Raw genomic sequence first — 23,554 nt, forward strand, 5'->3', positions numbered from 1 at the left:
GCACAAAACAAGAGAGACACAGATATACGTGGTTCACCCAGTTTGGGCTACGTCTACCCCAAACAGCCAGTCCTTCCTTTCTATTATCCAGCAAAATGAAGAGACACAACCTACAACAAATCCGCTGTAATATGCTATGTTTTCTCTCACAGTCTCACCTCTCTGTTTCTCGCTCACAGAATACACATCTATCACACAGCCTCAAATACAATACCCTCATACAAAGAGAGGGGTTGTCTTCTAGGGAAAAAAACCCTAAACTAAACATAAGTTCTACCGTCAGATCATCCGCCTAATGAACGGCCCAGATTGACTAGAAATTACTATACTTTTACAAGGCAATTTTACGGGCGGCAAACCCCGATATGATATGATATGGGTGTTGCTTAACTAGCTTCACATCAAGTTTTAAATTGATCTTCATTACCCCCCCTGCAGCGAATATTTTACGGGCGGCGTTGCCGCCCCCATTTCGAACTGGGGTCCTATGTGGCGATACCTTTGAATATAGAAGATAATCAGGCTCCACACCCAACAAATGCCAACCCACATGACATCATAACAACATGATAACATAACAACATGAAATTCATAATGGCATGACACCTATACCGCTTATTGGAGCCTTATAACATAAATCATGGCGGTATTTACATCCATATACCTATGTACATATAGAAATATCACAAAATCATATACCAAAACACCATTTCAAAACATATACCAAGACACCATATCAAAATGTATACCAAAACACCATATCAAAACATATACCAAAACACCATATCAAACAACTTTACCTCAACTGGCAAACAAAGAAGGATACATGGCCCGCATCTGATCTGCCATCTCCCAGGTAGCTTCATTAGGCCTAAAGTACTTCCACTGCACTTTAACTTGCTCGATTGCTCGGTTCTGGAGAATGAGCACCTTTTTTTGCAATATACATTGAGGCTCCAGTTGGAATTCTCCATCTAGTTCCACCTGCAATATAGACCAGTCAATCATATGATCAACATCTTTAACATACTTCTTAAGAAATGACACATGGAAAAAGTCATGGAATTTCACTATCAGAGGCAGTGCAAGTCAATAGGATACTGGACCAATCCTCTCAATAATGCAGAAGGGTCCAAAAAACCATAGTGCCATCTTGGCACATCATCCAATCCACAAGGAGATCTTCTTTAGTTTGATGTGCAAGTACACATGTTCCCCAACCTGGAACCCAGTGAACAACCTGTTCTAATCTGAATAGCTCTTCTACCTATCCTGCACTATCGTTATATTCTTCTTGATCTCCTGCATTTCCTATTCCATGTCTTCCAACATGTTTGGTCCAATCAGCACCATGTTAACCGGATCACTTTAACTGATAGGAGTATTGCAACTCCACCCATACACTGCCTCAAAAGGACTCATCCTCAATGACTCCTGATAACCATTTTTGTATGTGAACTCAACCAAGTGAAGATACTCCTCCCACTATTGTTGTTGATGCATCACATACATCCTCAACATGTCCTCCAATATCATGTTGACCCTCTCTATCTGTCTGTTATGAAACCAGCTCACAAAAAGATAGAAAAGATAGATCAACGCCTTAGAATTCAGCCTCTTCGAGGGGGAAACCTCCTTTACATTACACAAATTAATGATTCTTTGATGATTCAAATGACAAAACCTCCTTTCTATATATAGGATTCTAAAGAGTCACAATATAACCCAGCCGACCTAACAATAATAATATAAAGCCACAAAAATAACAATAGAGGGATTCTATGGGGCACAGTAATAACAATATGGGGGCAACAGGGGCACAACAATATTAATAAGGGATACAACTATAATAGTAATGGGGTAATCACTAGTATTATAGGGACCCAACATGCCCCTCTCCTTCAAAAAAGTGTTGTCCTCAACGCTTGAGTAGTTCTAGATGCTTCTGTATAAAATTCTCATCCTCCCATGTGGAATCTTCAGCAGATAAGTTCTTCCACTTGATAAGATACTCTGAAATTGATCGATTTCGTAACTGTCGAGTTCTTGTTTCTGTGACTGCTTCTGGTTCCAATATAATTTTTCCTTCCTTGTCAAGTTCTGGCAATATTGTTTGAACTGGGAGCTTTTTACCTATAACCTTCTTTAAACGTGAAACATGGAAAACTGAGTGCAATCGAGAAGCTGCAGGAAGCTCCAATTTTTATGCCATAGTAACAATCTTTTGCAACACCTTGTACAGACCATAATACTTTGGTGATAATTTATTATCCTTCTTAGCTTGCTTGAGGGACATTTTCTTATATGGTTGTAGCTGTAGGAATACCCAATCACCTACATCAAAACTTCTTTTGCTGTGATTTTGATCTACCTGTTGTTTCATTCTATTATGTGCCAACACGAGGTTATCCTTTAAGAGTTGGAGGACTTGTTGTTGATGTTCGATGTGATGTTCCACTGCTTGAACCTTAGAATTTTCTCTTAAATATGATGTGATGGATGGTGGCTAATATCCATAAAGTGCTATAAATGGGATCATTTTTGTTGTTGTATGGAAGGAAGTGTTATACCACCATTCAGCCAGAGGCAACCATTTGACCCATTGTGTCTGTTTATCAGATACAAAGCAATGAAGATATCCTTCCAAACATTTGTTTACTAAATCAGTTTTCCCATCAGATTGAGGATGATAAGATGAGCTATGAGCTAACTGAGTACCAAGACAAGAAAATAATTCTGTCCAAAAATTTCCAATGAAAATGGGATCTCTGTCACTTACAATAATCTTTGGGTTTCCATGTAACTTTTGAATCGTTTCCATAAATGCAGAAGAAACTGTACTGGCTTTAAATGGATGTGATAATGCACAAAAGTGTGCATACTTGGTAAGTCTGTCAACTACCACCATGATGACACTCTTTCCCTCAGACTTGGGTAAACCTGTGATAAAATCCATTGAAACCTCCTCCCAATGTTGGATTGGAATGGATAAAGGTTGTAATAGACCCGGTGTCTTAATTGTTTCAACTTTATTTTGTTGGCAAACCAAACATTCCGCCACAAACTTTTGAATATCTGATTTAAGGCCATCCCAAAAAAATTCCTTCTTAACCCTGTGGTAAGTTTTTAAAAATCCTAAGTGCCCTCCTATGGGAGAGGTGTGTAATTCCATAAGAATCTTTTGTTTTAGTTGGGAATTCTTACAGAGGTATAAGCGATCTTTGTACCATAATGAATCATTTTTCCAGCTAAATGTATCAGACATACTGGAATCTTGTTATAACTTTTGAATAAGTTCCCACACTTCTTCGTCATTCTTCCATTCCTCCCTTTCTTTGTTTATCCAATCTGGTTGGATAATAGCAATGGCACACAACAATGCTTCCACATCCTCATCCTTTCTTAACAGTGCATCTGCCACCACATTTTTCTTCCCTTTTTTCTAGATGATTTCAAAGTCACAACCCAACATCTTTGTGACCCACTTTTGTTGCTCTTCAGAGGATAATCTTTGTTTTAAAAGGTATTTAAGGCTATCATGATCCATTTTTACCTTGAAGTGTCTTCCCATTAGGTAGGGTCGCCATTTCTTATGTGAATGGAGTATTGCCAACATTTCCTTCTCATAAATAGCTTTGTGTAAAAACTTTCCCTTGATTGGACGACTTTCAAAAGCAATGGGTATGTCATCTTGCATTAAAACAACACCAATTCCATTTCCTGAAGCATCACATTCCATAATAAAGGTTTTTGTGAAGTCTGGTGTAGCTAAGACCGGTGCTTGGCACATTGCCTCTTTAAGATGTTCGAAGGCCTTTGTTGCTGCTGGAGTCCATGAAAATGCATATTTCTTCAATATTGTTGTTAGAGGTGCTGCTATTCTCCCATAATTCTTAACAAACTTGCGATAATACCCCATCAACCCGAGAAATCCTCGCAGATGCTTTATGGATGTGGGGATTTTCCATTCCTTAATGGCTTTAATTTTGCTAGGGTCTCCCTTAACTCCTTAATGAGATACAATATGACCCAGATATTCCACCTCTTGTACTCCAAAGAAACATTTGGATATTTTTGCATATAATTGTTTCTCCTCCAATAGTTCTAGCACCCTGTCAACATGTTCAACATGATCCTTCCAAGAATTGCTGTAGATTAGTATATCATCAAAAAATACTAACACAAATTTTCTAAGGAATGGTTTGAAAATGGAATTCATCAAACCTTGAAATGTTGAAGGTGCATTGGTAAGGCCAAAAGGCATGACCAAAAATTCATATTGACCCTCATGAGTTCTAAATGTTGTTTTCAGAATGTCTTCAGTCTTCATTTTGATTTGATGATATCCTGAACGAAGATCCAACTTGGTGAAGTAAATTGATCCATGCAATTCATCCAGTAATTCATCAATGACAGGAATGGGAAACTTAACTTTAATAGTGAGCTTGTTGAGCTCCCTATAATCTGGACACATGCGCCATGATCCATCCTTCTTGTGCACCAATACTAATGGAGCAGAGAAATAACTTTGACTCGGTTGAATTATACCAGCCTCTAGCATTTCTGCTACCATACATTCAATTTCACTCTTTTGGGCATAGGGATATCTATACGACCTGATGTTTGGAGGAACACTTCCTGGAATCAGATGAATAGCATGACCATGATCATGAATAGCTGGGAGACCTTTGGGAGTCTCAAATAACTTGGAATGATTGTCCAAGACTTTTTGGAGATCTGGAGAAATAGATGATTCCAATGTGGAAACATCTAGCGAACATAATTGTGCAATTACACCTCTTTGTTCCCTTTTTAGAAGCTTTGTCATACCGTTAGAGCTTATTATCTTTCCTGGTTTCCCTGCAACACCCCTTAATTCAACTTCCTTTCCTTCCACAGAAAATTTCATGAAAAGTTCTTGAAAATTAAAAGCTATTGTACCCAAATATTGTAGCCATTGGACTCCTAGTACAACATCAGCACCTCCCATTGGAATGGAAAGCATTGGGCTAGTCAATACATATTCTCCCATGGATAGCTTGATATTATGGCACTTTCCTGAGAAATTTATTGTTCCTCCATTTGCAACCATCACTTGACACTCTGGTGCTGTCTATAAGAAGCAATTCAATTCTTTTGCTACCTTACAATGATTAAAATTGTGGGTACTTCATGAATCAATCAACACTATTACCTTTTTCTTCTTGATTTGTCCTTCTATCTTGATGGTTTGAGGAGTGGTGATTCTAGCCAATGGTTTGAGGAGTGGTAATTCCCACCAATGCATTACAAGATATGGTCGGATTCATTTCTTCTTTATCTAGGCTTTTTTCCTAGAGTATATCCTCTTCTTTTGACCTTTCTTGCTCCTTTTCTTCTTCCTCTTCACAATCTATGTAGAATAATTTCTTCTCAGCACACTTGTGACCTTTAGTGTATTTTCTATCAAAACTGTAACAAAGCCCTTTTGCTCTTTTTTCTTCCAATTGTTTTGGTGTCAACCTTATAGGTTGTGGAAGACTAGGGGCAACAAAAATTCCAACTTTACAGTTGTGAGTGGTATGCTTCCTGGTTGCCATAATTTTGCTTTCAATTTTTCTTGCTAACTTGAATGCCTTCTCTAATGAATCAGGGTCCCAAAGGTGAACATCATGCTGGATATTATCCTTTAAAGTCCCTATGAACACATCAATCCTATGCTCCTCTGGAATATTTTTTACCCTTATGTTCAATTTTTGGAACTCCTCAATGTGCTCCATTATTGAACCCTTTTGTTTGAGACTTATCAATTGGCTAAATAAAGTCTTGCTTTTTGTATCCTCATAATGTGTTGTTAATTCTTCCGTAAAAATTGCCCAAGTGATAATTTGTTTACGAGAGAAAAGCCATTGATACCATACAAACTGATTTGGTTCCAAATATAAAGTTGCAATACATACCTTTTGTGTGTTTTGCACATTATTGAGATCGAAAAATTGCTCCATCTGTAATATCCATGTTGCAGGATCCTTGTCATCAAACTTCCTCATATCGATTTTGGAATATGGTGGGTCTTCAATCCCACATTAGAGTCTATGAAATCATGATTGACATTTTTTTTGTTCGCATCATGAGTTTCCTTTACTACCTTTTCACCATTAGTAAGTATTTCTTGTAGAATATTTGTCAAATTTATCTTCAAATCTGCCATGTCTCTCTTCAAATTTGTCTTCAAATCTATCTTCAAATCATCAATCTTAGCTTCCACGCCCTTTTTCTTAGATTCCATGCCATTTATCTTAGCTTCTGTTAGCTTTTGTGAGAGTGAAATTTGTTGCACTTGGTCTTGTAATTTTGATATATCATGTTTCATTTCTTCCTCTTCTTCATGAGTCATGCTAGAGCTTTCAGGTTTCTTACTAGGTGTTTGCATTTTCTTTCCTCGAGGCATCAGTTACTGATAACAATACTCTACTATGCCCTTTGAATTCCTTCAAAATAATTTTTCAAACCAAGGTTAAGCAAAAATTTAAAAAAATCTACACACCTTTTTTCACTTTGTAGGAGCTCGATATTGGCTATGATGTATCTCTGTAATTTTGGATCATCTAGTTCTGAAATTGTGATCTGTAGTAGCTCTCTATGTCCTCTTTCCAATGCCACCAGTTTGATCCCAATTGGATTCTCCAAGGGAGAGTTATGTCAAATCTCCCACAGAGACCTGATTATAGACTAGTTTAGTAGAGTAAACTTGTATGGCATGCCACGTGTCCCTATTTCAACCTTTGGCTCTGAAAAAGATATACAAGAAGCTACAATCCGTCCTCTTTCTGTAAATTCTTACAAAATTTCAATCCGATGCTCAGAGAGAAAGTTATGACGATTTTCCCCAGGTCACTTGTTTGGAATGTAATTCAGGAGTCTGCAAAATGACCAACTTCCTCAAATCATATCTCCGCAAATATAGCGCGAAAATATCTGAAATTCGGATCCAAGATTCAGAGTGATTTCTTCTCAAATGGGTTTTTTTTTAGCTTCTGAAACGCCGCTTAAAAAAGTTTATAGCGAAAATTCCACAATGACCTGTTTGGAGCATCGAAACCCTAGAATCCAAAGCTCTAATACCAAATGTTATGAAACCAGCTCACAAAAAGATAGAAAAGATAGATCAACGCCTTAGAATTCGGCCTCTTAGAGGGGGCAACCTCCTTTAAATTACACAAATGAATGATTCTTTAATGATTCAAATGAAAAAACCTCCTTTCTATATATAGGAGTCTAAAGAGTCACAATATAACCCAGCCGACCTAACAATAATAATATAAAGCCACAAAAATAACAATAGAGGGATTCTATGGGGCACAGTAATAACAATATGGGGGAAACAGGGGCACAAAAATATTAATAAGGGATACAACTACAATAGTAATGGGGTAATCACTAGTATTATAGGGACCCAACACTGTCCATGTGTCTACAAATGATAAGTTGTACTAATGGCCAACTTTGTGCTCAAACCTGCAAACAAATCCTTCCAAAACTTGGAAGTGAAATTTTCATCCCTGTCTGAAAAAATCTTCTTTGTAACACCATGCAACCTGACCACATCTCTAATGAATACATGTGCCACATTGCTAGCTGAGAATGTAGAATTCACTGGAATAAAGTGTGCAACCTTTGTCAACCTGTCCACAACAACCATGATTGAATCATGATGTCTCATTGTGTTTGGAAACCCTATGATGAATTCCATGGAAATGACCTCGAATTTCCACTCTGCCTTTACTCACTAACAATCAAAACACCTAGCCACAATCTCTGCTACATCCCTCTTCAAATTCAGCCAATAATAAATTTTCTTCATTGCAGTCAATGTCTTCTGATAACTTGGGTGACTTGAATAAGGTTTCACATGAAACTCTCTCAAGATCATCTTCTTAAGGTCACTTCTATCTGACACATATATCTTGTCTCTGAATCTGACCAATCCATCAGCTATAAGACAATAATCCACATCCCGCGCACCCGCACCTGTCCCTGTACATGTTGTTGGCTTAAGGGGGCTTGGACCCAGGTTCATAATTAGCTATTCTAACCAACGAAACCCTACACTATCGGCCCTTTCAGAAAAAACCCGCATAGCGCAGGCTGCAGTCTCACCCAAGGCAGTATTGGGGGATGCTAGAACTAGGCTTCTACATTCAAAAGGCTATGTGATGTGGTTTAAGTCTTTTCCTGTAGTTTAGTTCTCATCTGACCATCGTGAACCCTTATTCATGAACTTAAGTGGATTTTAGAGAAAGAAATCTATAAGGTTCATGTAACCATCTAATCATGTGTGAAATAACATCTAACAATTGATATGGATCTTTGCAGAGTAATTAAGATAAAATATAGATAAATATCATTCAGTTGCGCATAAATACAGAAAATACACAAGTGCATAAAAGCATACATAGATTTGCTTCAGATATCTTATATTACTTCATATCCTCCCTATACAACTTTCCAGACCCTACACACACAGCTACAGGGGCCCGTGCACTCAGTTGCTAACTTACGAAGGTCTTCGGGCACTCAGCTCCAGGAGCCTTCCCCTTTGCCCAAAACCCAAAAAGATATATAATTACATACTCAAAGTTATTTCATCCATCCAGTAATGACAAATTGATTGTCTTAGACTCACTGAGACACCCTTTTATATACTCTTTTATATCATAATACCATGGTCCACAAACTATGGGATGATCTCAAAACAATACCAAAATATAAGGGGTTTTGACCTTCCTAAAACCCCTTAACTCCTATTTGACCTGCGCTACTCACACTCCACTCCTCAAAATGTAGAGACTTACAATATTTTAACAAAATTTACCCAAGGGACCCCGTCCCAATAGGCCCCCAACACAATTATGTGACTTTTCCTCGAGTCACTCCACTGGTACACTCTGGATCTTTGTTTTTAGGCTGGTAAATGAAGACTTCACAAGGTGAAGTGCCTCCGTGCATTGAACGACTGCCTGTCGAACTTCTTCGACCAACTTTTCCATAGTTGGCCTGAACATTCTAAAGAACTTCATCTGTAAATGGTGTAGGGAAGGGATCATGGATACATGCATCATTTAGCTTCCGCAGATCGATGCAAATCCTGATATTGCCTTTTTTTTTCTTCTCTTCGACCACCATAGGACTGATCCACTCAGATGCCTCTACAGGCTCAATTATTCCGGCTGTGAGCATTTTATCGAGTTCTTATCGTACCTTTTCCTTGTATTTGGGGTTCAACCGATATGGGTGTTGCTTAACTAGCTTCACATCGAGTTTTAAATTGATCTTCATTACCCCAAAATATCCTACTATCCCCTTCAAGTTAGAGAACTTGGTTGGAAATAAATCTTGATATTCATGTAATAATTCAGCTACCTTATCCACTGTATCTTCATCCCAATAGTCACCAATGTTTGCGAATGTTGGTTCTTCTTCTGAACCAAGGTTCACTTGGTTTGTGCCCACCAGTTGCAAAAATCAAGGATCTCCGCACTAGGTCCCCCAAATTCATGTTGTCCCTCCCATTCAGGGATCTTAATATTCTGCAGATCCCCATCAGCTTCTTACATTATACCATTGTAACATTCTAAAGCATGTTGCAGCTGCGTACTCTAGTCAGGTTGTACCCATGTGATAGGTTCGACGAGTGTTTGAAATATTTCTTCTTTAATCTCCTGGAGTGTTTCATCAATGCATGCGAACCCATCTTCAAAACTGAACATGAGCAAGAAACTTTCTTTTATCGCATCCCAATCAGCGGTCTCGTGTCGTAGCTCTATTTCTAAATACCAGTTCTTCAGGATAACATCCAGGGTATGAATAAAGATATGAACCCACTCTGGTTGAGGTATTTCACCCCATGCCTTAGTCCACTATGCCAGATGTTCGCACAGATCATCCTTCCCTTTGTGTTTTTCAGTGAGTCGGTTGTTTGTGTATCCAAATCTTAATCGCATCATTCGACAATATTCCCTTAAGTCAGCAAAATTATCCTTGTGTGTACCCCACCATCTTGAAGGTGTAGTTCTTAACACTAGATCTAAGGCCTAGATCATATGTTCCTTTGGTACATCCCTGTCAAAATGTTCAAGAAATATATTGACATCACCTAATCCATCATAATAGGGTAACTTATGTACCTCAGTAGATACACAATGTAGTGATTTTGTAAGTCGATTACATCGTAGCATAGAGACATCATGCAACCAATTCTACCAGTTTTATAACTCTTCATCTAAGTCTGATTGGCAGGAGTTGTCCTCCCAGCTGATCCTTCCATCCGTAGTCGGATTGATCCAATAATCATTTCACGTAGTTAACTTATAGATATTCTCAATATCATCATCTTCATAATAGTCACGATTCAGTTTTGTGTATCTCACACCTTCAGCTGGATCCAACGAGACAATTACTCGAAATTCATTTTTCTCAAATACCATGCTTTGCTTCTTTAAGTTTATGATTGCATTCATGTCAAAATCCTAGTCAATCCTAAGCAATGTTGGGTATGGATTACTATCATTGACGATCTCAATAACTTTGAAACTAGCCACTACTCTTGCACCTTCAATATCTACAGTTACTCCATGCATGCGCCCCATTGGAATTATCTTCTGCTGATTTGCCATGGGCAGATGAATTGGCGACCATTGTAACTTAGGCTTTCCCATACATTCCCACGTCTGCTTCAATAGTACATTAGCATTGCAGCCCAAGTCTAGGATTACCTGATCCATTTTGAATTCACTAATCTACACAATTAGCCACATCTCCCTACTGGTTCTTTTCTTTCTTTGGTTTACCTTATTGACTACGCATTGTCCTCATAACAACTTATCCTTGCTAGGGCAGTTATCTATTAGCTCTTACGGTTCCTCTACTGCCTTCCGATCCCATAGTAACTTCACACAAGTTTGCAGAAACGATTTCAACACGGTGGGATCTAACTCTTGGGTTGCAGTAGCATCTTCAGGTTTCTCCTTTAACGAAGCTATTAGCATTGGGTTCTGAGATGTAGAAGCACCTGGACTCATAAAAGTCCTTCTTGCCTCCATGAATGTCTCATTTTCTTTATGTATATTAAACCCATCATTCCTTTCACTAGCTTTTCAGAACCATGACTCTGATTCTGGTTGTTTTCCTTCAACATGGTCCTCACCAATGACTTCACCACTTCACGTGACTATGTTGACATTTGGATTGTCTTCGCGTGGCTTGGATCTCATAAAATGGATATTTTGTGTTGGATGTTGGGTCTTCTTCTCCTGCATATTCACTATTAATATCGGACAATCTTCTATAACATGATCAAATTGACGACAATACTGACATGAAGGGTGTGTTGGATTCTGAGAGTTACATGCAAAGTGACCTGGTTCTCTGCATTTGTAGCAAATAATCTGGCCCCAACCTCTTCTAGCTCCTCCTCCCCGTCCTTGAAATCCTCCACAAGCTGTAGGTGAGCCTTGGTCGTTCTGCACACGGTTTTCAACCTGCATCCTATACAATGGAGTTATTTCCATCATTAGCTCATAACTTCGACAATTCCTCTCATTGTGAGCAACTGATTTACAAAAGCTACAAAAAAGTTTCTTTGGAGACTATATAAATTTCTATAATAGGGAGTAATTATCAGTTGAATTTTGTCCTAAAACTTGGCAAATACTACACCAGGTACTTGCATTGGTGCTTGATCCAACGAAAGACTCTGGTTGTATTGGGTTAGGACCTACCGCAACTATATAATCCCGAAACACAGGGCATTGATCCTTATGATGACCTTCGGCCTTGCATTTTGTGCACCAAACTTCAAAGTATGTCTTTGACTTAACCTCCTTTCCCTTCTTCAGATCTTGCAACTCCATGTGGAGGCTTACCAGTTGTGCATGGATCTGCTAAACGCCTACATTCATATCCTAGATCGACAAAATTTCTAACTTCATTGTGATTTCCAATTCTTTGGCCTCAGACCCAATCTTCTGCGGAGATAACGGTAACCTTAAGTGAGGTAATAGCAAAGCTATGTACATGTCCCTATGTTTTTCATCTAAGATATGAAGGTTAGCTTGACTTAGTATGCACTCCAGTCGTTGATCTATATCCCATGCAGATTCATTAACCCTCTACTTAATCTCCTTTATCTTAGTCACACACTGAGCTTTCGACTTCAACTTTGTAAATTTCATGTTCAACGCATCCTTCGTATTAGTCAATGAAGTAGCGGGGTGAGTCATGTTGTATCTGATATACCAAGTAAGCACCATGTCCTGAAGCATTGCAACCAATTGTGCTTTCTTCATATCATCATCATTGATTTTCTATGATTTCCAAAGCTTCTGTGACGAACCAAAATTGTTCAGGATCCTCTAATCCTTGACCCCTAAATACATGCATATTTACTTTATTTTCAATAATGAATAGCGGAGGTGGAGGTGTAGGTGTATGAGGTGGAGGTGGATGTGGAGGTGGAGTGGTGGGATGTTGAATTCTAGAAGTACCCTAATCTACAGTATGCACTGCACCTCTAGGCACACTAGGGCTACTTTGTTCTTCTTCACTTTTAGACTCTCCCAATAAGGGATTGTATTCACTTTCGACAAATTTGTCTTGATCTACTCTAGATCACTTTCCACTTCATGTAGATCTAGTTAGACCCCTCTTAAACATTAAGACAAAGGAATAACCCTCTTTTCACACAAAATCATTTTAATCCAGGTTTTTAGCGATTTTAGTTACTTACCTCTCAAACCTTTGAAGAATCATCGTTCAGCTTCGCTATAGGACACAGATGTATCTATTGCAAATTAAGTCATGAAACCACCCAAGATACCATCAATCCAGTAGTCAATAGCCCTTGTAACCTTATAATCAAATCTTTCAAGATGTTTGACTAATTCTAGAGTCCACACAATAGGATCGTCGTGCTTACAAGTAGGTTTTCTATCTCCTAATTTGGATAGCCACTTGTATAATTCACAAGGGAATGATGAAAAGAAAACTTTGTGTACTTCTATGTAAAGATACCTTTGTAAACACTTTTATTTTGATAAGCGCAGATTCCTATTCTTTTGGCTTGCAAACTCAATTAGTTTATGATCTATCCACTTCTTTATTTCCTTCTTAGTTGGTATCCACTTATGCCACATCACACATCCCTCAGATAGATCCAGGTTCTAGAAATAGAACCATTTGTTGGCTTGAGAGGGCTTGGACCTAGGTTCAGAGTTATTTTTGCTAACCAAAAAAACCCTACATTACCGACCCTTTCAGCAACAACTGCATATTGCAGGTTGCAATCTCACTCGACGCAGTATTGGGGGATGCTAGAACCAAGATTCTACATCCAAAAGGCTATGTGATGTGGTTTAAGGTATTTCCTACAATTTATTTCTTCTGACCTTTGCGAACCCTTATTCATGAACTTAAGTGATTTTTAGAGAAAGAGAGTTATAATCTTCGCGTAACCATATAATCATGCATGAAATAACATCTAACAATTGATCTAGATATTTGCGGAGTAATTAAGATAAAATACATATCAATATCATTCAGTTGCGTGTAAATACAGAAAATACATAAGTGCATAAAAATAGACATATATTTGCTTCAAATATATTATATTACTTCACTTCTTCCCTATCTAACTTTCCAGACCCTACGCACACATCTGTAGGGGCCCGCGCACTCAGCTACGGACTTACCATGGTCTCTGCACACTCAGCTAATGGAGCCTTCCCCTTGCCCCAAAACACATAAATATCTACAATTACAGACTCAAATTTATTTCATCCATCCAGTATTGATCCAATTGATTGCCTTAGACTCGCTAAGACACCCTTTTATATAGTCTTTTATATTATAATACCATGGTCTGAAAACCATGGGCAGATCTCAAAACAATAACAAAATATAAGGGTTTTTGACCTTCCTAAGACCCCTTGACTCCTATTTGACTTGTACTACTCCTGCTCCGCTCCTCAAAATGCGGAGACTTACAATATTTTAATAAAATTGACCTAGGGGAACCCGTCCCAACACCTATACCTATACATGTACTATCACCTATGCTTGTACCAGTACTCTGTTGCAACTTGTGTACAATCTCCATATACCTGACATCCTGCTGACCTATCTGCAACATCCTATCCTCTAAGTCTGTACCATAGGAGCTCATAGTTGCTAATTTATTTACCTATATTTGCTTTCTAAGCGCATCTACCACCCTGTTCTCTTTTCCTTTGATGTACCTGATCTTGAAATAAAACTCACTAATCGTAGCTAACCATCTAGCCTATCAGGTGTTCAGATTTGGCTAGTCAAACAAATACCTCAGCCTAATATGATCTCTCATCAATACAAACCTCCTTCCAAGAATATAGTGCCTCCACATATTCAATGTATGTATGATCGGTGCTAACTCAAGATCATGTGTCGGGTAGTTCTTCTCATGCTTGTTTACTTTCCATGACTCATAGCATACCACCTATCCATCCTACATAAGGACTCCACCAAGTACTCTCTTGCAAGAATCTGTGCATACTACAAACTCCATGTCCAGATTTGAAATCTTTAACACTGGGGCGTGTGTCAGCAACTGCTTAAGCTGCTCAACTAGCCTCACACTCCTCTGTCCATTCGAACCTCTTACCTTTCCTCTTCAATGATGTGATAAGATAAGAAATCTGTGAGAAGTTCCTGATGAACCTCCTAAAATAGTTTGCCAACGCCATGAAAGATCTCACTTCATCCACATTCTTAGGAGATACCCACTCCATGATGGCCCTTATCTTCTCTAGATCTACTACAATGTCCTCCTTGAAGACAACATGTCCCAAGTAGTGTACCTCAGCCTGAAAGAAACTGCACTTGCTAAGCTTAACATACAACAGATGCTCTCTCAATAACCTCAACACTGTTGATAAATGCTCGGCATGATCTTCCTCATTTTTAGAATATACCAATATATCATCAATGAACAAAATAAAAAACTTATCCAAATACAGATGCAACGCACTACTCATCAAGAACATAAGTGTAGTTGGAGCATTAGTCAAACTGAATGGAACTACAACAAACTCATAATGCCCATACCTGGTCTGGCAAGTTGTCTTGTAAATTTCCTCCTCTTCAATGCATACCTGATGGTATCCGGATCTCATATCAATATTCAAGAACATTGCTTCTCCATTCAGTTGATCGAACAAGTCATCAATCCTCGGTAAAGAGTACATGTTCTTGATGGTCACTTTTTTCAACTGCCTGTAGTCAATGCATAATCTAAGAGTTCCATCTTTCTTCTTCACAAACAATATCGTTGTGCCCCAAGGTGATACACCTGGCCTAATGTATCTGTTGTCCAACATTTCCTTTAACTACAACTTCAGCTCAACCAAATTTGGTGTCGTCATCTTGTAAGGTGCCTTTGATGTTGGAGCTGTCCCTATCACTAACTCGATAGAAAATTCTGCCTCCCTATGAGGCAGAAACTCTCCAATGTTCTCAGGAAATACATCTTGAAACTATTGCAGAATTAGATACCTTCTCAACACATCTGGATCCTCAACTTCCTTACCCTTATCACTAGAAATGTGCACTGCAAATAACATACACCCTTTCCTACGACTACGCTTTTCCTGCATAGTTGTTGCCATACTAACTGATGTGGCTTTCTTCTTTCCCTATAAGACTCTTGGCTCCCCATTTTCATCAACACACTTAATCGATTTGTCATAACAGTCTACCTTAGTTCTATGAAGATACAACCAATCCATTCCTAACAACATATTGCATGATCCCAATGGTAATACATTTAAATGTCTTGCGGTAGGCATACCATTCCAATCAAATGCACAAGCTCTTACCCAATGATGAACTCACTTATTTTTACTTGTAGCCAACTACACTAACCAATTTTCTACATGCAATTCCTTACTCAAACCACACTTATCCACCAAGTTAGGACTAACATAGTTATAATGAGATTGAGGTTTATTCAAAATAGAAATAACTTTATCACAAATCTTATCGTCCATCTCAATGATAGATCCACGGTCTTTTCATGTCTATTGTTTGCGGCTATATAAATACGAGGAATACTATACCCCACATCCCCAACAATATGCGCCTCCTATGCATTGTATATGTTAGGCCTACCACCTTGGTTCTGCAGACAATATCTCCTAAGTTGTTACTCACCACATGTCCAACACTCCAACCGACCAATACCATTACATTTATGTTGTTTTTGTGATCCACGTCCTTGTCTAGCTACATTAAACTTCTTTTGAGGTGCCACATTTTCTTTCTCCTCTACATTTTTAGGCCTTGCTCTCTTGGGTTGTTGTTTACCTTTACCTTTTCCTTTCCCTTTCCATCCTTGCTGAGATTCATTCTTACACTTTGACTATTCATATAAATGCTTCAATTTCCCAATGACTTCCTCAAGTGAACAAGGCTCATCATACTCAGTCTGATCTCTAAATTCTAATGGAATACCATTGATAAATCATTGAAATTTAGCCTTTTCATCTATAAGATACGATACATACCTCAATATCTCCGGAAACTTGGTCCTGTACTCCTCATCTGTCATTGACCCCATATTTAGCTCAAAGAATTCTTTGGCCTTGCTATCGTAGTACCATTTTGACAAGTACTTCTTCCTAAAAATCCTCTTGAACTCCTGCCAACTCAAGTCATCCGTCCTGATGTCTCTGACCTGCTTCACATCTTCCCACCAAATGTTTGCTTTACCTTTCAAACTGAAGATAACTATTCTAGCCTTCATGTCTTCTATGTACCCATGCAACTCAAAGAATTTGTTCATCCCAAGTATCCAAGCCTTTGCATCTTTCAACTTCTTCACATCTCCATCAAAAGTAGGTGGCTTTTATTTCTTAAATTCATTTGACAAGTACCCCCTATCACTGCTCATGTAAGGATGATAACGATTATGATAATGATGCCTGTCAGAACTAGAATGAGAATAGTATCTGTACTCACCACCCCTCCTATATAGATTATCCAATAGCCTACCATATCTCACCGTGTCAGCTCTATCTGACCTGGGTCTACTAAGAGACCTACTGCCATATGCTCCATTATTTATGTCCTCCTGTCCATGGCTGATCCGAAGTGGCCCTTGTTGCTACAATTATGTAAAAATCTCAAGAAGTTTTGCATTAACCTCTACTTGTTTCTCTTGTGTCTGTATGATCTTTTCATTATCTACCTTACAACTCCTTATTTATTCCTTCAAGCTTCTCAACGTATCTACCAAATCATAAGAGTGCCCACCACGTTGTTCATCTGATTCATAGGGAGTGTCCTTGTAGTCTACCATCTTACTATTCATTTTGACCTTCTTCTAGAAGGCATAATATGTCAGATAAACCAAATCATAACAAACCAACGTACCTTAGTATAATTTGGGGAGATTACCTCATCTGCAAGATCATCCAAATAAATTTGATACATGTATAACATAATCATAACAACATATAGACATATACAAATAAGTGCATCAACACATAAACATCATTCTAGTTAGAGTCCAGTCATCAATGCATGACCATATCAACTACACATACCATGACCTCATGCATGAAAACAACAACCATTATGCCACTATACACATGGCCACATGCAACCATCAACATGCATAAGCAATGCGTAAGAAACCACACAAACACACAGATGCATGCGATCAAGCATAAGTGAGCAATACTTGTAACCAAACCTACAAGAATGATACATGTAACCAAGCATACAAGAATGTAACCAAACATATGGGAATGTAACCACGCATGAAAAATGATACATGTAAGTGACATATAACAATATGTAACTAGTCATACATTCATGATAATTCACTCCACAATAACAACATCAAGTTCCACATGACAAAATTACTACAACCATGATAAACATTATGAAAATGCAACAAGCACATGGAATGCAAGTGTAAGAGACACACATGCAACTGACATGCATGCATGACCAACACACAACCCATCCAGTCTGAGGGGTGAACCATGCTTTGATACCACTATGTAACACCCTCCTTCCATATCTACCCAAGTAACCAGCCAACCGAGGTAAAAATGCGACGAGAGGCTACTATGGTTGGATTCGACCTCCTATGTCACCTTAAGGAAATGGAATCAATGGAAACACACCAAATAGACCTTCCACATCAGCTACAAGACCCCTGAGAACCATGCCAACACTTCACGAAACTTTCCCTTAGGTCCCATTGAAACTTCTGATCACTTGCCCCCTAGACGCTCTTTTGATATCAGCATGTTAGCATCTAGGGACCTTTGGGCACTTTCATAGGCCTACATGCCAGTGCCTAGTGACCAATTTTTCCAGTTTTGTGCCACCGTCCCCAGGATTTGAGCCACTTTTTCTGGCCAGAGCCCGGGTCACTACCCAGAATGGAATGATATCTTAAGAGTAATAAAATAACATGGAAATAATGAAGTAGAAGCAATTAATTAAACAAGCCCTTAACATGTAATCTCCAAGTTTAAACAACAAATTAAGCATAGGTATATCATACTTATCTGAGAATCGCTAAGAATCATTGTTCCCTCATGTATTTTGCTACATTATCATCTATTAGGTCATAGATACATTATCCATTCATTTACAAGTAAAAACATACTAAGAGCCATACATAGATGTTGTCATAAAACATACATGTAACTAGCATAGTAACAACAGAAATACCATAAATATATCAGCCATAAAATCCACATATAAACCAATACAATTACACATGAAAACCAAGGGAATGAATTTCTCATTAATGAATGAAAAAACCAACCCGAGATGGGACTACCAAATTCCACCCGACCATAGATTAGCTAAGCCACGTCTCTCTTCAACCAATCACCCTCATGCCATATTCCAAGCATGAATCTGGGACTCATAACCAACCGAAAATAACAAAACAAGAATGGATGCTACTAGAGTTCTCCACCTACACCATGAGGAATTTGAGTGCCTCCTAGTCTCTTAGGGTTTACCATAATGATCGATAGTCTAATCTAGGGATCACTAGGACCTACACCAAGACCCATTATCCAAGCTTTACCATATATCCCATCCCGGGATTACTAGTCCCAACGGAGAGAAATCTACCTCTTGGATTTACCGTATATCCCGTCATTCATGGGCAAGGATTCCTAGGCCCACCAAGGCACACAATCCTAGATTTACCGCAACCCACAGTCTGGCTCAGGGGTTACTAGACCAGTGGCTTTACCATGATCCGCATTTTGTTTCATGGACCACTAGACCATGTGTTTGTCATTTGGGAGATCCACCCCACCCATCTTTGAATCCATCCGACAATCCATTCTCAACCAAAGTATCATAACCCATCTCATCATGGCTATCAGGAAATGGCAAGGCTACTCTGAAGAACATTTTCACACCTAGAAAAACCCATTCCATAATAGCAGAGAACAACATTCAATACAATGCATGCCAAATCTAGCAAGGAAATCACAAACGAACATCAATACCTACAAAGAATCCTACTATAGTTTTTTAATCATGCTTTCCCTTATTTGATCTTCACTTCCTCTTGCCTTCTTTGCATTTCTTGCTCCAATTCCAAAGTGCTCCAAAAAAAATCTAAGTGTCCAAGAGTGAGAGAGAGAGAGAGTAATGAGAGAAATCCAAAACTAAACTGACATAAGGTCACCAACTAGTCTTCATAAGCCTTTTTATGAATGAGGCCTCTATTTTCTTCGTTTTCCATTATTTTCCTTCATTTTCCTCCTCACATGCAACCTGTGACCTTTCAGCTCCATTTTCTCCTCATTTCCATTATTTTCATAAATAAGTGTCCCAAAAATTCTATTTTTCCCTTCCAAAGCCTTAGTCATTGCCTTTGCCAATTTCCTTAACCTTAAACAACCAAATGAACACCCCCTAAGATGTCTTACCCAACATTCAACTTGGAATAAGTGTCCCATCAACCATGGTTATTATTTTTAACTTTTATTACATGGAATTTTCACCAAGGATGTTACATAGTCACATAGAGGGAAATTATTTGTTCATGAGTTCCAATGATCTATGTTGTCATGACGTCAAAGTATGATAGGTGTGTGATCATAGTCAAGGTTCATCACGGTTAATCACATATCCCACACTTAGCCATTTCGGAAAATCTTCTCGACCAAGAAACTTAGCTTCATCGGGCCCCAATTGAGCTGCACATTGCACAGTCTCATCCCTCTAAGATATGACCTTTCTTCTTGGAACTGTGCAATGAAACTTTCATGTCCCCTAGGGTTGCTGCTCTTTGCAATTCCGATGCCTAGCTCCTGATTGTGACCCCCTAAATTGTGCAGTTATGTCTCCTAGACTGCCTTGAACTATGTACTTCACATCTTCAACCCTCAATCTTTTCCCTTGGCTACTCGAATTTCACAATGTGCAGAATCCCAGCCTCCCTTGACATCCAAAACTACAAAATTGGCCTTCTTAGTGTCCTTTCCCTCAGCCAAACCCCACTGCCTCCAGAAACTGTACAGTTTTGTACTTCAAGCCTCTCTAAGCTGCATATTGTGTAGTCTCAGAACCCTAGCTCTCCCCCTGATTGCTAGAACTACACAATACGCAATCACTGAGCCCCTCTACAAGTACACTATCATGTCATGGAGAGATGATGGAGAAGGATAAGAAGGAGGGAAGCATGTCTAAATACTCTCTTGTAGCTGAACTCATAAGTTGATCAATCAAGAGAAAGAAAAGGGACACAAGTTTGCAACTACCATCCAATATTAAAGATCATTGAAGATTTTGCATCACCAAGCCATGCAGATGTGAAGAGAAAGCATATCCAAGAAGACATCCATCACTTAGCAGCAATAGTGACTTGAAATTGACACATCATCAAGCAGTCCATGTCAACAATGTCATGTCATGTCATTTCATGAGTGATCATATGCCACATCACTATTGTGGACCATGTATATTGTATTCAAATGTATTGTAAAGTGGAAGTCCAAAGGACACACATGGGATGTAAAGAGTCATGTAAGTTGAAAATTCATAGGAAGTCAAATAGTCATGAGGGTAGTCAAAGAGTCACCCTTGGTTATACATACTCCCTCATGTTGATCTAAATATGATCTGAGGTTTGCATTGATGTCAACCCAAGCAGCACCAGGGGATACCCTCATCTTGCAAGGGAATTTTGACTTCAAATTTACTCTATTTTGAGTCAAGGATCTTCTCGATAGATTCTACTCATCGAGATGTTTCTGTTGATATATGGCACACCAAGTAATTCTTCACGATTTGAGAGATATTAATGTTTGAAGTTGGTAACCCTAGTTAGTGGGCTAAAACCCTATGGGGTTGTGGCATGGCACTCATAATTAGTTTTGGTCATTGAATAGCCATTAATTAATCATTTTTTAAGCTCCTAAAATCCCTCCAACATTCTCTATAGAAGCCCCTCCCAACTCTATAAAAAGAAATCTCATATATCCTCCAAATGTAGTGATCATGGAATTTTCACTATAACTTCATTTCTGCGAAGTCTTAGATTCTGAAATTAAAACCCATTTGATTCACAAACCTCATGAACTTTGTGACAAAATTTAAGACCTTGGTTCACTATATTGTTGTAGATATGATCTGTGGAAGTTAGGGTTTGTGCAAGCTATCGAATATCATCTCAAAGAAGTGACCTTGGGAAAATCGTCATACTCTTTCTCTGAGAAGAGGATTAGAATTTTGTAAAAAGTGGAAAATAGTACACAAACTGTAGTTTTTTTTGTATCAATTTTAGAGCTAAAGGAGGAAACAGTGACGCATGGCACGTTGTACAAGTTCTCTCTACTAAACTAGTCCATAATTAGGTCATTGTGAGAGATTGGGCATAACTTTGCCTTGAAGAATCAAAATCGGGTCAGGCCTATGGAATTGAAAAGAAGCCTCAAAGGGATTCTATAGGACCAAACATCACATGTTGGGGATCAGAAATCACAGCGATACATCAGATTAAATATTGTGCTCCTATAAGGCAAGAAAAACTAGATCAAGTGTTGTCAAGGGGTGCAAAGGACCATACTTTCTAGGGCAGCAAAGAGAAAGGTGTAGCAAAATGATGTAGCAGAGGTAAGATACAGGTACTATATATTCATCAAGAGAAGACTCAATGCATAATCTAATGTTCTGAAGAGTGAGAAAGGGTAGAATGATAAGATCAACAATCAAGGTGCAGAACAATAACAAGAAGTTCACCACATGAAGTCTTCAACTAGGAAGCACTGCATACAGACATTTTAAAAGTATCATTGTACAGAGTCATTGTAAAAGCATATTTGTAAAAGTTGTACACGTCTCTATCTGCCAAGAGTTGAAGAGTTGTGTCGTAGTTGGGGTTATGTTCTAGTGTGTCGCCTTCTTCTACATCATTTTATATCATTGTAAAGTGGACCATTTTCCCTGGTACGGGAGTCCATTCTTCTTTTATTCTTCTATAGGGTGGTAGGGTGGTGTTTGGCTGGTGCATGAAGTCACCAACAGGTTCAAGCCTATGAAAACTTTAGGATGGTAGGGTGGTGCTAGGGTCAGTTGTAGCTCATTGGGTGTTGGGGCATTCGTTCAGTTGACTACTGAAGAATCTCGGGCATTGGGGCGTCCATCCAGTGGGAGCTGGAGAATAATGCTTTTCTAGATTCTAGGAAGTTGGAGCTTTCTTTTCAATTGGAGTTGAAGATTAAAGAATTATTAGAAAAGAGTTCGGTGATTTTTGACCCAGAGGGGGTTTCCACCTAAAAATTTTGTGCATCTTGTGTTCTTTTATTTACTGTTGTTACTGCATAAACATTAATGATAATTGAAAATTAACTAATGCTCTGAAAAGATTTTAAAGTACTAATTGCTAAGGAACACTGATTCACCACCCCCACCCCGCTTTCTCAGTATTTTCCAACAATTGGTATCAGAGCTTGGTTCCTTCAATAACATTTTAACAACTCGAAGGAGATCATGGAGCATACAAAGAATGGTGTACCTCTATTCAATGAGAATAATTATTCACTTTGGAAAGGAAGAATGGAGGTCTATCTCTTGGCACAAGGTTACGAAGTATGGGACATTATTCAAAATGGCTTTACACCAACCACGGATGAACGAGGTAAGAAGAATTTGGTAAATGATGCAAAAGAAAAGAATATTATTATCATTGGACTTATTGAATCTACTTATCATAAGGTTTTGGGTTGTAAAACCAACAAAAAATTATGGGACAAGCTTGAGAATATATATGCAGGTGACTCAAATGTCAAAGAAGAAAAGCTTCAAATATATAGAGAAAAATTTGAGTAACTCAAAGTGAAATAAAATGACAACATTATTGCATACTTCCAACACATTGATGAAATAACCAACACTCTGGAAGGATTGGGAGAGCCTGTTGATGCAAAGACTATTATACGAAAGATTCTTAGAACGTTACCAAGAAGATTCAACCTAAAGGTATCGATCTTAGAAT

The sequence above is a fragment of the Pinus tabuliformis genome, chromosome 8, assembly GCF_031772625.1.
Source record: "Pinus tabuliformis cultivar Carrire ecotype Pingquan chromosome 8, CPIR1, whole genome shotgun sequence".
NCBI classification, from domain to species: domain Eukaryota; kingdom Viridiplantae; phylum Streptophyta; class Pinopsida; order Pinales; family Pinaceae; genus Pinus; species Pinus tabuliformis.